A 15,671-nucleotide genomic window follows, 5' to 3' on the forward strand; every position below is an offset into this window, starting at 1 on the left:
GATAAAAACAGTTTAATAATTGAAACAAAATAAAATAATAATAATAATAATAATAAAAAAGAATATACAAAGCAAGTGATGCACAGTGCAATTGCTCACCACCAACCGACCGATGCCCAGCCAGTCCCTGAGCAGCAGCCCCCCCCGGCCAGCTTTCCCCTGGTTTATATACTGAGCATGACGTCCCATGGTATGGAATATCCCTTTGGCCAGTTTGGGTCAGCTGTCCTGGCTGTGCCCCCTCCCAGCTTCTTGTGCACCTCCAGCCTTCTCAGTCGGTAGAGCATGGGAAGCTGAAAAGTCCTTGACTAGTGTAAGCACTGCTCAGCACAACTAAAACATCGGTGTGTTATCAACATTATCCTCACACTAAATCCAAAACACAGCACTGTACCAGCTACTAGGAAGAAAATTAACTCTATCCCAGCCGAAACCAGGACATGGTCCATGGATTATTTAAGAACACCTGTGTTACCTGAACACTTGACTTTGCTTTGCCCTGGATAATTCATAATGTTGGTATCGAGTCACCACTTGCCAGGAAAATCACATTAGGTTACTCACCATCACATGAGATGAGCCTGTCTCCAAACAGTGCAGATTCAACCAATGCTGAAAATTGCACGTATTCATAAGCCTTTGCCAATTGACTACCTATTTCCCAGCCATAAGGGTTTTGGTAGTTTGCCCTCCAGCCTTGCTGCTAACAGCACTCAACTGAACATAACAACATCTCTTCTGAGCATGCTGGGACACTAGCAGACACTGCAAAGCCAGGTATGCCCCTGAGGGCTTGCTCAGAGCTCTTAGAAAGGCTTACCTTGGCTAACATAGGCCTTGGGTCAAACTCCACTCCCTCATATCAGTTTACAACAGCCAGCAGTGGGGCGAGGAACCAAGATGTGGACTCACCCACTAGATTTTACACCACCGATCACAGTCAGTTTACCCTTAATTTATGTTAGAGGTCACTCCAATCTAACTGAGCCCTGTCATCTCATTCTGAAATGTTGGCTATGGATTTTGTCTTCTTGTTTCACAATCACATTTTGGTCTTGATTGATGGGTTCTTGAATTTTCATGGAGCGCTTTCACTCCTGTCTGGTCACAGCGTAGCACTGTACCACATGAATACATTTTCCTCTCAGAGTTTTAATAAAGGGCTTCTGCAGGATGCAAACCTGCACTCCCTCATGCTTTAAGCCATCCGTTCTTTCAGCACTATAATGCCAGCACCCTGTGGCAATATGGACAGTCCCTGGAAAGGACTAGCAAGAGGATCTGGAACTTGCTTTCATTTCTACCTGTTACACATTTTTGGTGCCCTCTACCCTTTGGCAGAAATACTGACCTACCGGAAAGCAGAAGCAAATTCCTATAGCTTCATTCTGATAGTAGCCAAGGCTGTATTGGCAGGCCAAGTAGTGCCCATTGCCTTTAAATGGATTCATTCTGCTGTTTGGAGAAGCGTGCAAGCGAGTCTTGGCAGAACAGGAGTTAAGATTTCAAAGTGGTTGTCCTGTAATAGTAGTTTAGCCTAAAGAATTACAGGTATTCCAGATATGGGCCACCATATTCAAACTGGTATTCTTAATACCAGTTCCCAGAACTGCTCAGGACTTGCAGCTCTGCCTTTCTTCAAGAGTTGTGATTAGTTGACTTCAATGGAAGCCTGAGCTTTTGTCCCAGTCAAGCTCCCTTTTCCATTTCTTCCCTCTAGAACAGATAAATTTATTTCTACCTGTTTTAACCTATTGTACTTCTTACTCTTTTCTCCCAGAAAAATGTTGGCTGTTTCTAGCCTGCAGGTTTTTGGAGGAAAAGAAACATTAGTTTCAGGCCAAAAAAAGCATGTAAGTCAGTTTGTAGCTGTTATAGCCAGGAAGCCATTGTTCTTCTGTGAACAATGAAAGGGCAGTCTCTGCAAAAGTGCAGGATGTTCTGGACACTGCCACCAAACTGCCCACCATCTACACAGCTGTGTCAGAGGCAGCCTACCTAAGCAAGCACAGTAGTCTTGGCCAGGCGCACTAGCAGGCCTAACTACCCCTGGAGGAGACAGGTTTGGTCTTGAGTGCCTCAAGGCTGCCCTTTGCTTGCAGTCCAGGCAATATCCAAAGGTCCTTTGATACTTTGCTCCCAGGTAAGTGCCCAAATACTTCTGGGAATTGAGGAGTCCTCTGCAGTTTGCAGTGTCAGAAGTATGAGTGACAAAGGACATGCTATTGCTCAGGGCTTCCTGTTCTCCGGCTCACGGGATCCAAAAGGCCATGTACTTTTAGTAGAGACCACATTGACCTCACCGTGAACTACTTGGGGCCAATGGAAAAGACTCCCACAAATATTCATGGATGTGAAACAGAGCCACTGATAAGTGTTTGTAGATGAGTGCTATTACTCGCACTAAAGGAGCTTAACTACTTCTAAAAGAGAGGAAAGAAACTACATTCCTAAGTATTATTTTAAATAACTCCAGTGCTTTAAATAAGTGCACTAAATATCTATTGAAGTGTCAGATTCAGAATGACTCTGCTCTTGGTAAATGAAGGCTTCAGTTTTCCTGGTAGCAAGATGGAGATCTGGTGCATAGAGATGAAAAACATTTCTCTCATTAATTTCAATGGGTCTGCCTGGAGACCCAAATCTTAAGCACATGCTTATGTACTTGATTGAACACAGAAAGGACTTAAGCACATGTTTAAGTGTTTTGATGAGTGTTGCCATATGAATTTCAACATGGATTTACAGATCTATGGCCTGACTGACAGACTCAACCCTTTCAAACATATATTATCTAATTAGTGCCTGAAGGGAAAGGCCTAGATACAGAACATTTGTCTTTTAGCACACAACTCACACAGCATTTCATGATGTCTTGACACTTATTAATTGCATTCAGTTTGAATATAAACACTGTCACATGATCCTTAATCAAGAATTGGCTGAAATACCATAAACAAAGGATTACAAGCAGAGAGCGGGGAGGATGTGTCTCAAGGGATGCCACGGGGAATTTTGGTTGTGTCCAGTCTTGTCCTCGAACGATAAGGAAAATAGAATTAAAAACAAGCTGGAGTTTGTAGATGGTAGAAAACAGACATGAGAGGAGCTAGGAAAACAGAGTACCTAGAAATGTTTGAAACTTGGTGGACAGAAAGAAAGGAAGAGTTATAATGGAAAGGAATAAAGAAATTTCTATCTTCTTCCTCTCAGCCAGAACAGAGCCGATATCCTCGACACCTTCTGTCCAAAGAGTTAAAAAAACCCGCAGATGATCCAAAATATGCACAGAGCAATAGTAGAGACAGTTATCACAGTATCATACAGAGCAATAAGAGTGGGATACTGCCTCCAGGAAGAAAGGCAGAGGTAGAAGGTTTCTGTAAAACTACCATGTCTTCTAAAAAAAAGCCCATCCTGCCTCCCCTCTGTCTGCCAACCTTCTTCCCTGAGGCTGTTCCAGCTTTGCCATCTCCAGGTCTATGGACTAGGGACTTCAGTCATCCCAACTCCTGTTACAGGCTGGGACTTGTGACAGAGGCAAGATAAACTACTTTTCCTAGCTTTGTCATGACATCTAGGAAATTCCTTCCTTGCTCAAGCAATCACAGCCTGGGACCAAGATGTGACTGCCACCAACAGGCAGTGGAAGAAGTGGATGACACAGAAGCGCTCCTGGGTTTTAGAGTCTCCTACAGGCATGTATGACTTTGCAGGTGTTCACAAGAGCATGGAAGCTCCTACGGGATTGCAGGACAAGAGCCTAAACTTGCACTGGAAACTAAGAGAAGGACTGCAAATGCTGGTACCCTCTTTCTGGATGGAATACACTCTACCCTTCAGCTAAGAGGAAGCAAAATGCTGGAGCCTGCATTCCGTATTTGTAGAGCTGCAAGAAGTTAGCCCAAAGACATTTTTTCACATTAGTCTGGAATTTGCTAAAAGCCACTACAGTTGCATTTATAGCATATCATTTTTCAGATGACCAGAAGACTTATTTTCATCTGCCTGTCAATTAATTCATTTATCATTCAGACCTTTCCTTTAAGTAAAAGTGTTCTCTCATAACTTTCATACCATTGTAAATTTTTACCATGTGGGGGAATCAAGCAAAATTCATCAGAGCTTTCAATCAATGTGAGAGATATAGAGATAGAGAGAGAGATATATGAAGAAAGTGCAGCAACGGTATTAAATTTCAGAGCAAAATCATTTATTCTGCCTAACAATGAAGCTGCTATCTAGAAACAAGACTGATTATTCATAATACTACCCACTGCTATTACCCGAACTCTTTACAGCCCCCAATAAGCTTTTATCCAATGTGTTTAACATGTCAAAGTCAATTTGCCTTTCCACATGTATATTTTATAAGGTTACTTAAGTATACAACCAGACACCCAAGTATTAAATAGAGTATACATTTGTTTGTATTTATTTAATATTGCCCTAGCTCTTGACAACGTTAAAAGAACACGTCTTACAAATAACTGAGGTTTCTTTAGGAAAAGATCTGCCATGAAAAGTTATGTTTTTTCTAAGCAGCTTAATGGTAGAGGGTTACTATTTTAAAGTAGGAAGAAAGATTGTGCAATTATAAATCTTTATAGTTACATATTGCAATATACAGTATAATTTACATAGCTAGAGTAACAAAGGACAAGGATATCTTCCCTAACAAACACCCAGCAATGACCAACTCCAGATAACATGAGAAATAAGGGGTGCACCAGGGAGCACACAGCAGACAAACTGACCACACGGACTCAGCTCAGATCCATCAGGCCTCCTGATCCCTACAATGACACCAGTCCCAAGCCAGCTACTGGAATCATTGACAATGCACTGTGCAGGTGGGGCTACAATAGCTCAAGTAAAGCGGCAGTACATAGACATAGATCAGGTCCAGTATAGTCAGTGCTGAAACAGACTTTTCAGCCCCACTGACACAGGGGCAAGCTGTCTCTGCCTGTGCTCCCAGTTCTAGAGGCACCCAGATTTATCAGCTAACTGCTCAAGGGCTGCTTAACAGCAATGCCACCACTTCTGGCATCAAGCTACTCCTGAAAGACACATAACTATTCTCACTTACTCCTGCATCTGAGCCAACACACCCTATGTCTCTGCACAGAGCAAGCTCAGGTCGCCCCACATCCATAGCCCAGGTATAACCCACAACCCAGACAGCCACTCACAGAACCCTGACAACATCCTGCACATAGCTTCATCTGCCCAAGGAGCACCACAGCTTCACCTGGAGCACCTGTGGGGATAACACCCACTGCTTCCTCCTCACACACCCCCTGCCCACCACCAAGCCCGTCCTCATCAGCTCCCAACACAGCCAGTGGAGTTAACAACAGATCACTCACCCTTCAGAAAGCAGCTTCTGCTGCCTGGTAACCTCAGGATACTGCTGCACCTCAAACACAGGGCCCCATCTCCAGAACACTCCTTCCCACAAGGGCACAGCTCTCCCACTCCACTCCAACTGAGTATCTTTTTATAGCCCAGCCTCCTCATGCTGCACAGGACTCCTAGGCTCACTGAGCGCCTTTTAATGCTCCTCTGCCTGGTGAGGGTGGGAACGTGACTCCCCACACTGCTTTACAAATACTGAACAACTTCACATAGCCTCTGCAGGACAGAGAAATTGTTGTGTCCCCAGTGGGGAAACTGAGGCGAGCAGCTTGAGCATCATCCTTGCTGACTGTCAGCACCAAACCTGTGCCTCTCTTACATTCGCACAGCAAGTCAGGAGTAGCTGTGTAGGCCATAAGCAGATCAGCTCCTCACACACGAAAAGCCTGTCTGAAGTGCCCGGCACCGATGAGCTCTGAAGCCGATTTCCACACAGTACTAGCAGGGCTCCCTTTTGGATGAAGCACCTTCACAGCCAAAAATGAAAGCCTGAGGAAAGCTTATTATCCATGAAACACAGACTTACCAAAAAAATACAAAAACCCTTGGCTTTTTTAATTTAGCTTACCTTGGAGCATCCCTGCTAGTTTAATGGAAAGACACATAAGTATGCAAACACTGAAGTACAGGTTAAGAACAGCAAGCTGAAACCTAGGGCTCAGTTTTCCCCCTGTTCACATTTCTGAAATAAGCCCATTTGGGGCCAGGATGTTCCTCTGCTTTCATATCACCAAAATCATGAGCAAAATCTAAACTATACCTGGTAAAATACTTCTGGAACATTCAGCTTTAAAATATGTGTATTCCTCCTTCACACTGTACACTGCACGTACCTGACAGCACAAGAGAATGACAAAATGCAATGTTTTGCTGTATTTGCTTGTGTTCTTCTTAATAAATACAGAAAATACTGAACATTTTCCCCTAAGTTACTTTGGAAAAGCTCCTGCAGTCATTCTTGCAGTCTACTGAGCAATTCCTCTCATAAATGCAACACCCAGAAAGATTGAGTTCATGTCACAGAGACACATCCTTACAGCTGAGAATGATTTTTGGGCTTTGAATCCAGTTAAAAAGAGATGCATTAGCAAATGCAGACAACGCACTACTATTTCCTTTTGAAGGAGGTCCGACCAGTACACATGATGAATTCTTAGATCCCTACATGATATAAATAAGTAGCCATGATTTTTTTTTTATTATTGTTTGGAGCATCAGGCAAGCTTTTTCAGTTCGAGATTTAAACAAAAGAGACCACACTTTTTCCCATTTCTAGCGCATACCTTGGACAGCGCTGGCAACAATTAAAATGGAGTAAAAAGGCTTCCCAAATACCTTGGCATTGTCTGGATGACCACTGAATCTTAATAACAATTTCAATTAATTAAGACATGAAAATACCAGAATCATAACAACAGTACTATTTTATTGGCAGGATATTGGGGGAAAAAAAAGAAGATTCATCTGTTGGCCAGCAATAAAAATCAAAATAACTGCAAGTAGCCTCGGGGCTAGATTCTGCTCTTATTTACACCATCCAGGTAATTCCATTTATTGCAGTGGGATTACTCCAGGCAGATATTGTGGTCATGCAGCTGTTGAACACCTCGTGCAGAATAGAGCCCTCCAAGGAGAATGTGGCTCCGTACATTTACGCTATCAGGCACATACCCCTAAGGGGCTATAATGAAACGTTAAATAAATAAAGTAAAATAAAAATAGGGACTTCTGGCTCAGGTTTTAACTCTGCCCTCCTGCACAAGGTTCCAGCTGATTTACCAGGTTAGTATTGTGCCTGGGAAGCACAGGAAAGTATGAGGGGTAAAGAGCTCATTTCTCCATTACTAATTCCTATTATCATTAGCTGGAGTCAGGAATAAGGTGATTCAGAGTGAAGATGTCAGAAAAAAGATCAAATAACTTGAACAGGCAATAATAGCACATTGACTAGCTATAGCAGCTGGATTACAGGTGGTAGCTCTTCCTCCCAGAGAATGGCTGGCATAGGAAACAATTTTCAGGGTGAAACACGGGACACTGTTCAGGAGAGCAGGAGAAGATACAGTCTTTGAATGAATTCTCCATTGCAGCAACCCTAAAGTAAGATATCCTCCTAGAAGGTAGAAGACCGACTTTATATTTTCACATGCCCTTGTGTTTCCTTATGTTTCTTAGTCACTGTGGAAGAAGTCAGTGTCAGATGAGGATGAATGTATCGCTACAAGGTAAGATATGGCTGGGGATCTATCCCCTGCAAAGGGTCTTTCTGTCAGGCTACACATGAAGATGATGTCTTTGGTTGAGGCCAGTGCACCAGGAAATGTTTGTGCATGTCAGTAGTTCAAAATAGTGTGACCAGGAATAACAATAGAAATTCACTCACTGCTACTAGCTCAGGCAGCAAGAGCCTTCATCTAGGTGGCTGTTTTCCCCTGACTTTTCTCAGTTGTGGCCCACTGATAGAGCATATTAAAACAGATGTATTGCCTCGATCAGATCCCTTCAGCTCCTAAGCAGGTTCTTGTGACCTCGTCACAGTAAACTATGAAACAAATGATCTGCAATATAAAATGACTTCCAACCAAACTGATTCAATTTCACAGGTCTTTAAGGACCAAATGCTTGAGGACATGATTTCAAGAGAATGTATGCAGATGCTTTTAATTAGATGCAGAAAGAAGTGCTTTGCTGAATGAGAAGCGTTAGTGCAGCTGTGAAAGAGAAAGGTTGGCTTGTTAAGTAAGATTTCTCACATACCTGGAATAATACACCTGCTTAAGTTTGAAAGCAATAACTGTTTTGTACCTTCACTATCCACTGAAGGCCATGCAACCAAGTATGTTTTTTGTCTGCACTGAAGTTGCAGAAAAGTCTCAGGCAAACAACTTAGCAGAGAGAAAACAGTGTGTTCCATTGCACAATATGGATGACATTTTTCTTTACAAAACACTGCAGGCTGATGGCAGGGTATCGGCACAGAGAAGTTATCTGTACTTGGTGACTAATTCACCTTTGGAAGATATTGCTCCTACAGCTGATAACAGACTCAGACAGGAGTCCTGCCCCTGAAATCATTTCCTATCAATCTCAATCACTCTGAAAGGCTCAGCCACCAAAGGTTCCCAAGTCAGCTGGCACACAAATGTCCAGACCCTGCCAATATTTTGTGATCCACTTACTGTAAACACACAGCTAATGAATGTTCATTCCCTTGATGATTCTTCTGGAAACTGGAGACATGTCTAAGAGTGTTTAGGAGGTATGTAGCACTCCAAAAAATTGATAAATATTCTGACACATCTTAAAACAGAGGCACCAATGCCTTCAGCCAAATAAATAATGCTAGTCTTGTATAAAGACATGAGTTATCTCAGGAGCCTTAATGTATTAATTTCATTATCACTGAACATTGCCGTTGTTAAATATTCCGACCCCATAGCTTGGGGAAGGACAGGAACAAGACTAAGGCAGATGAAAACGGTTAGTTGTTACGTTGTGATGGTGGTTTTGTGTCAGTCTGTGGATCACATATTTCCACCATCAGCAATAGCCATTGCTAACCCATAATGTCCGCTTAGCAGGATCTGAGACAGTGCAGCTCTTCCAGCAAATAGGATGCCCCAACTCTGGGAGAAATGCTGACCTGCAAGTGAAAAATGAGACGTGCCAGGGTTGCTGTCCACCTTCCCACTGAGCTAAGCTAGAACTCGGCAACGCAGTATCAATAGCCTACAGGAAGACTTGAATCCTATTTGTCTTGATGTCCAGAGGGACTGGTCTTCTAAATAGCTGGGCACAAGATAAAAATTGTTGTATAAATGCACTCATGTGCACACAGACATGCATACACTTAAAAAGAAAGTTGAAAATTATGTTTTAACAATATTGTGCTGAGAACCATGCAGAAAAATCATTTGACTTGAGTTTCTTTTCACTACAAATTCCTTAAGGGCAGATGATGGGACCCTTTGAACACAGTAAGAATTTGGCAATATGAAGTAACTTGCAGATGCTGTGTCTGACACAGCACATCTCCTACAAGGCTGTATTCACTGACTGCCATCTTAGAAAGCTTTGAGGCATCAAGGAAGTTGAATGCAATCTTCCGGTCCTCTCAGTCCTTCCACAGAGAGTGTGTCTTCCAAGGAAGGGAATAGGAAACCTGCCTCTGTGTGTGATCATGTTGCCATCTAGTGACCGCAACCTAAAGAATACTCAAGCCCTAACACTCCTACACAAGCACAGACAACGTTGTGTGAGAAGCAACAGGATCGTGTATAACTGAGACCTCAGGGGAAGTCTAAGCCGTTGCCAAGATATACAGGATTATTTCTCCTAAAGCTACAAGTGTCACTTAAGCAGAAACAGCAAGTTCCTTGAGTAGGGTGGTAAGGAACTGAAAGCTCATAGAGATTGTAGCTCTTGCAGTATCATTTTTGTGTCACACTTCAGCTCTAGGGCCAACACGGCGGTTCCCTTTCCTGAATTCACACAGAGAGTTGGCAAGACCATCCATGACAGTCAGTCGTGGCCAGCTGGACTCTGCCATTCCTGTGAGATTTGCTCAACTTTTCCTGTTATGCACAAAGAAGAACAAAACATCCCAGCATAGGTACTGAACAGTGCAAGGCCTCCCCTACTGCTCATTGCACCTGGATTCAATAGCAGATTTTCTGGGACGGGGGGAAAATGCAGTTATTTTTTACAGCCCAAAGGATGTAGGTACCCAGCACTCTTTTTTAAATGACCAAGATACGTAGGCAAATAAAACTTGGGGATTCCACACACAGGCACCTCTGAAATCCAACTCTCACTGCTTTTTAGGCATCTTTTACCAGTCCTGGCCCAAGACACTCAATCTCCATCAAAGTTGTCTGAGTGTTTTTCAAACTTACAATTACGGTGGCACACTTCTTTTTTGGCAATTTGAGCAGGCAAGCTCTCTTTCATAAACATGTATGTGCTCAGTCCATTTTTATGTAGATAACTGTACATTTATGTGTGTGTGTATAAATACATATATACACACAAACAGAGCATCCTCTCCAGGGTCCAATCTTTTTTTTTCCCTATATACACATTGCTACAAAGTCAGTTGTAGACAACTGGCCATAGATATAGAGATGCACTTGTATGTGACTTCCTGCAGTACCTCTTGCGAGTTTTTCACCCTGTCTAAGCACCAGACATTACCACCCCAAAGTCTCTGTATCCTGAAAATTACTTCTCCCCACAGTATCGGGTTTTGTGGAATTTGTCTTTGTTTTTCCCCTTGCTGGAAGAAGGCCTTCTGTTTCTGCCTTAACAGAGTCACATGTCAATCTGGATCAATATCATCCTGTTGGTTCTGTCTATAAACATACACACACACACACACACAGTGTAACAAAACCAGCTCATGTGTTTTCTTCCTGTTATTCTCTGTATTGTCTCTTTCTTTTGCTTTGGGATCTGAAAAGCCACTGATTTGTTTTTACTAAAATATAAATAAGGTTTAGGCCATATATTCCCTGATCAAATACAGACAATGAAAGGCTAATTTCAGCATACTTTTCTCCTTAAACTGTTATAGAAGTCTCAGTGTGGTTTCCTGAGAGATATGATACACACAAGAATTGCTAGCAGATATAATTTACTGGCTCCAATTTATTAGAGATCAAAGAATGGGGAAAATAGGTCTCATCTTTCTTGTTCTTCTTGGCAGTGGAACTTTTAGATCACTTAGAAAACCAAAAGGCAAGAGGAAAAGAAGCAACATGAGGGTATACAATTGCACTGGGGAGAAAATAACTATCACACTGAAATACCTAAGGGACCTAAGGATGGCTTCCAAAAGCCTTCATAATAACTAAATGCATAAACCAAGTCAGATGCAGATTACCAAACACCATGGCCCTTACCCTCAACAGCCATGAATCAATCCTGATGTAGCTATGCTAGTGTGAAATAGCTGAAGATCTTCCTCCACTGTGGTGATGCTCTAGGGTTTGGGATGGGATAGTTCCAGTGGAATACGGAGGAAAGCATATAGCTACATACATCCCTGCCTGGGAAATAAGGGAATCGTATTTCTTAAAACCTTTTCCATCAAAATGCACTAGCTGGTAAAGCTAACCTCTGCCGCTCCTGTGAGATTTGCTCAACTTTTTCTGCTAAGCACAAAGAAGAAAAAAAAAACATGAAGCAGAATCAAGGATGGCCATGTGCAGGATTGCTATTTTTGCTCTATTATGCTATATATGATTATTCATGTAGTCAATTAATTTTTCCCCAAAATAACTCACTAGCTGAGACTAGAGACTGAAATTTTGTTCTGTTCTCTCCTATGGAACTTATAATCCTCAGGCAATTCCTTAAAATGAGGTTTTCTTTTAGTCTTTAGCAAAGTGCTTCCTTTCCAGAGAGCCCACCCAGAAGAAAATAGGAAGTTCCATAGTTTCTTTTTCTGAGGAGCATAATGCCGAGCTGAAGCCCCATACTTACCCAGCCACCAAGGAGTTAATGTGTTGAGCAGCTACTTCATGTCCTGCAGCTATGTATGTACTGATTGGCAGTGGTTAGAATAAAAGACTACAGCCCAAGGAAGGCGGAGCATTCTCAGAAACAGCAGTCTGGCAAGAAGCTGTCAAGGGAATAGATCCAGAACCCCCAAGAAGAATGAGACGGACTGACTGGGAACAATTAAGGAAAATCATTCCATTCTCTATAAAGGGGAGACCAGAGCATCTTTCTGAAGTTGTGGGGTCCCTGGATATCCCCATTAGCATAGGATACAGAAGGGATTAAAAGACCAACAGACTGGACCATTCATAATCTCTTGGAGGATAACAGCAAAACCCCTCACAAGGAGATTGGAAAGTCTTCCCCAGTATTATTTCCCTATCAAATGTGCTAATGATGGCAACAGTGCTTCTAGAGCAGGTTTCACCCCAGTGCAAACCAGACAGCCGCTGGCTCCTTGTTTTGGGGGTCATTCACAGTAGTCGTCTATTCCTGCCTAGCTTTGCAAAACTTCAAATAGCAAAGCAAAATGCTCCATTGCTAGTGGCCAGACTCTCCACTCAACCCTTACCTGACCAGAAGCTGCACTATGCTGCTAGGGAAAGCTATCCAAAAGGTAAGAGTCCATCCCCGAGCCCATTAGTTCTTTGATTACTCTATTGACAGTGCTAATGATTAGCAATTACTATTGAGAGATGTATGATTGAACTGGCTGATTGACCGACATTACCAGCTCCTTTTATGCAGCGTGAACCACCCAGACCCACCTAGGAACTATCTTACTGAATCTTACCCAGTTCCAGCTTGGGAAGCAGACAGCAGTAGTCATCTCAGAGAAAGATGCAGGATGCTAGAGATCAACAATAATCTGTTCGCCATCCTTGTATTTGGACTTCACCTTGATTCCATCAGGTTTTGTATGTTTTTCAAAAAACACATTTAGCATAAACTATTATGAAACTGGTTATCTTAATTAGGCAGACAAGGAGGATTTCTTCTCTCTGTCTCTTGCCGAGTTTTGGTCCCAATGAAATCTAGCAGCAATAAGTTCTGCAGACTAATTCCACGTTATGTGAAGATGCATTCCCATGGCGCAGCTGTGATCCCTTCTAGGAATCAGCAGCTTTGAACTTTTCCTGTTACAGTGAGCATGCCTCTGTGGCCATCTCCGCTTCTTTCTTTCTTCTACGGGACTTCAGAGGACAAGGGCATATTCCTGGCCGGACCTGTGTCACAGGATGACGATCACAATACAAAAATAGCCCCCAAAATCAGTTTATTAAAACTATTAAATGATCAGCAAGGAGCAGGTCTCGTTAAAGATCAGAGACCCAACTGGACCCACCTCTCAAGCTGGAGTGAGGGCAGGTTACAGATCAGGCTAATCAGCACTCTCTCTCACAAAACAGGAGTGAATGGGGGACTAAGTCATGAACCTGTGATACAGAGATATATGAAAGGAGGGCACAATGTGCAGGGACTCAAAGCTGTGAGTCCCATTGCTATTGCAGAGGATGTGCCAGCAATATTCCACAGATGGTGGAACAAGGAGAAAATTCCTGCCATCATTCCTACACTATTCTTTATTTGGGGAACTTTATCACATTCCATCTCCTTGATCCTTCTAAGGCAAATGAATCTGTTCTACAGCAGTGACTTCCTTCTGGTACATGGGGACTAGACAAGCTGAAGGCACTGCATGACCTCAGCACTTGTGTCAAGTACTTTTGTGCCTATAAGCCTCTTCTGGGGACGAAGACAGGAGCAAAACTTGTGACTTGCATCCTGTCAGTCAACAGGTATTCCCAAATTCCCCTGAGCACAACATGCCTGAGTAGAACAAAAAGATAGTCCTATTTTCCCAGACTAATATTTTTAGCCCTGGTGTGGAAAAACCAGGCAAATCTACGTCCTGACTTTCAGAGATGTCACAGAATTGCATAACGGTTGAGGTTGGAAGAGATCTACGGAGGTCACCTTGTCCAACCCCCATGCTCAAGTAGTCACCTAGAGCATGCTGCCCAGGACCATCAGCCTTGCTCCTATTGTTTTCAGTGGGAAATACTGGTGCTTACAGCACCTGTGCAGGACAGATCTCTCTCTAGAAATATCATTTTATTATATACCAATACATAGATGAGGAAAGCAAGTGATAAATTTCACAGGAAGTAGCGCTATTTGGAATGGAGATGGACTCTCATACAATAGACTTTGTAAAGCAGCTATTGCCACATACACAAAAAAAAGCAGAAACGCTTAAAATATTTATGTGCAGGATTAATTCATAGCATGTAAAACTCTGACTGCAACCTTGTATCAGAATGAGCCATCTGCTTATTTATCCATCTTAGTAAACCAAAAATATATAAAATAGCAAAGCTGCACAAACCGCCCCCTCCCCTGAAAGAAAATACATGTTGCTATCTCAACACTGAAACAAAAAGAAAAGCCATCATCTTTGAAAATTAATTTATTGAAATTATTAAAGAACCAATCAGAAATAGTTGTTAAAAAATAAGGCTTCTAAGGCTGTGAAACAATTCACTAATGAGAAATCCTATTATTCTATTTGAAAGGTCTTGAAGTGCTTTGTAACGGACGGCTATTAACTTTACAGATGGAAAACCAAGGCCTTTCAAGGTGATATGACTTATCCAAGGTCCTTTCACCACTCAGTAGCAGAAAGAGGAATATAAACAAGGTTTCCTAATCCCCAGTCCACTGCCAGCTTCCCTTAGCCTTACCTCTATCACAAGTAGGACTGGAACGGCAGTTGATAACTAATGTTTACTCGTGGGCCCTCACATTGTGGTTTCATCAGAATCCATGTGGAAACCTGGTGGGATGTAACACCGGAGGACACTCTGCCACGAATCATTCTTCCTTATACAACTAAACACACTAAGATGCAACGGGGACCCACTTCTGCATTAAGAAAAGCTAGTGCAATTTCATACTAGACTTGAGTGAAACGACCTTGTGTAGGAAATGCTGGGGAAAGGCTTTGAACAGCTTGCCCCTCATCGAGGAACTTCAGAGCGCTGCTTCTCCCTCCCTAATGGAAGCCTCATTGCAGTCACTCATTAATTTGCCACCTCTTTCTTGTCTCCCACTGCATCACAAGTGGAACAAGAACACGTCAGAGCTCCCACTCTTGGTGTAGTTCCGCGTACCCATGCTGCTGTGCCAACTCCAGCCAGATTCCCGCTCCTCTTCCCTTTACAGGTACCTCCGTCCTCAGAAACACTCAACCATCTGGCAGGCCCCGCACAAGCCACAGCAACCAGCTGCCTGGGCCTCTCCTGCCGGCCGGAGCAGAGGGCCTCAGCTGAAGCGCAGCCACCCTCCAGGTGAGGATGACCCGGCTGAGGAAATCATTTCCACCAGCGGCTCAGAATTACCTCTTCCAGCCGAGGAGAGCAGGGAGACGCCGCAGAAAACCCTTCAAGAAGGGGCAGGGGCCGCGACGGACAACGACGGGAGGCAGGGCGACAGCCACCCTTTAAGCCCTCAACACTTGCCGTGAGGGGCCCGGTTTAAATGCCGCCAGGTGAGGATGACCCGGCTGAGGAAATCATTTCCACCAGCGGCTCAGAATTACCTCTTCCAGCCGAGGAGAGCAGGGAGACGCCGCAGAAAACCCTTCAAGAAGGGGCAGGGGCCGCGACGGACAACGACGGGAGGCAGGGCGACAGCCACCCTTTAAGCCCTCAACACTTGCCGTGAGGGGCCCGGTTTAAATGCCGCCC

This window comes from Pygoscelis adeliae, unplaced genomic scaffold (genome assembly GCF_000699105.1).
Source record: "Pygoscelis adeliae isolate BGI_AS28 unplaced genomic scaffold, ASM69910v1 Scaffold46, whole genome shotgun sequence".
Taxonomy (NCBI): Eukaryota; Metazoa; Chordata; class Aves; order Sphenisciformes; family Spheniscidae; genus Pygoscelis; species Pygoscelis adeliae.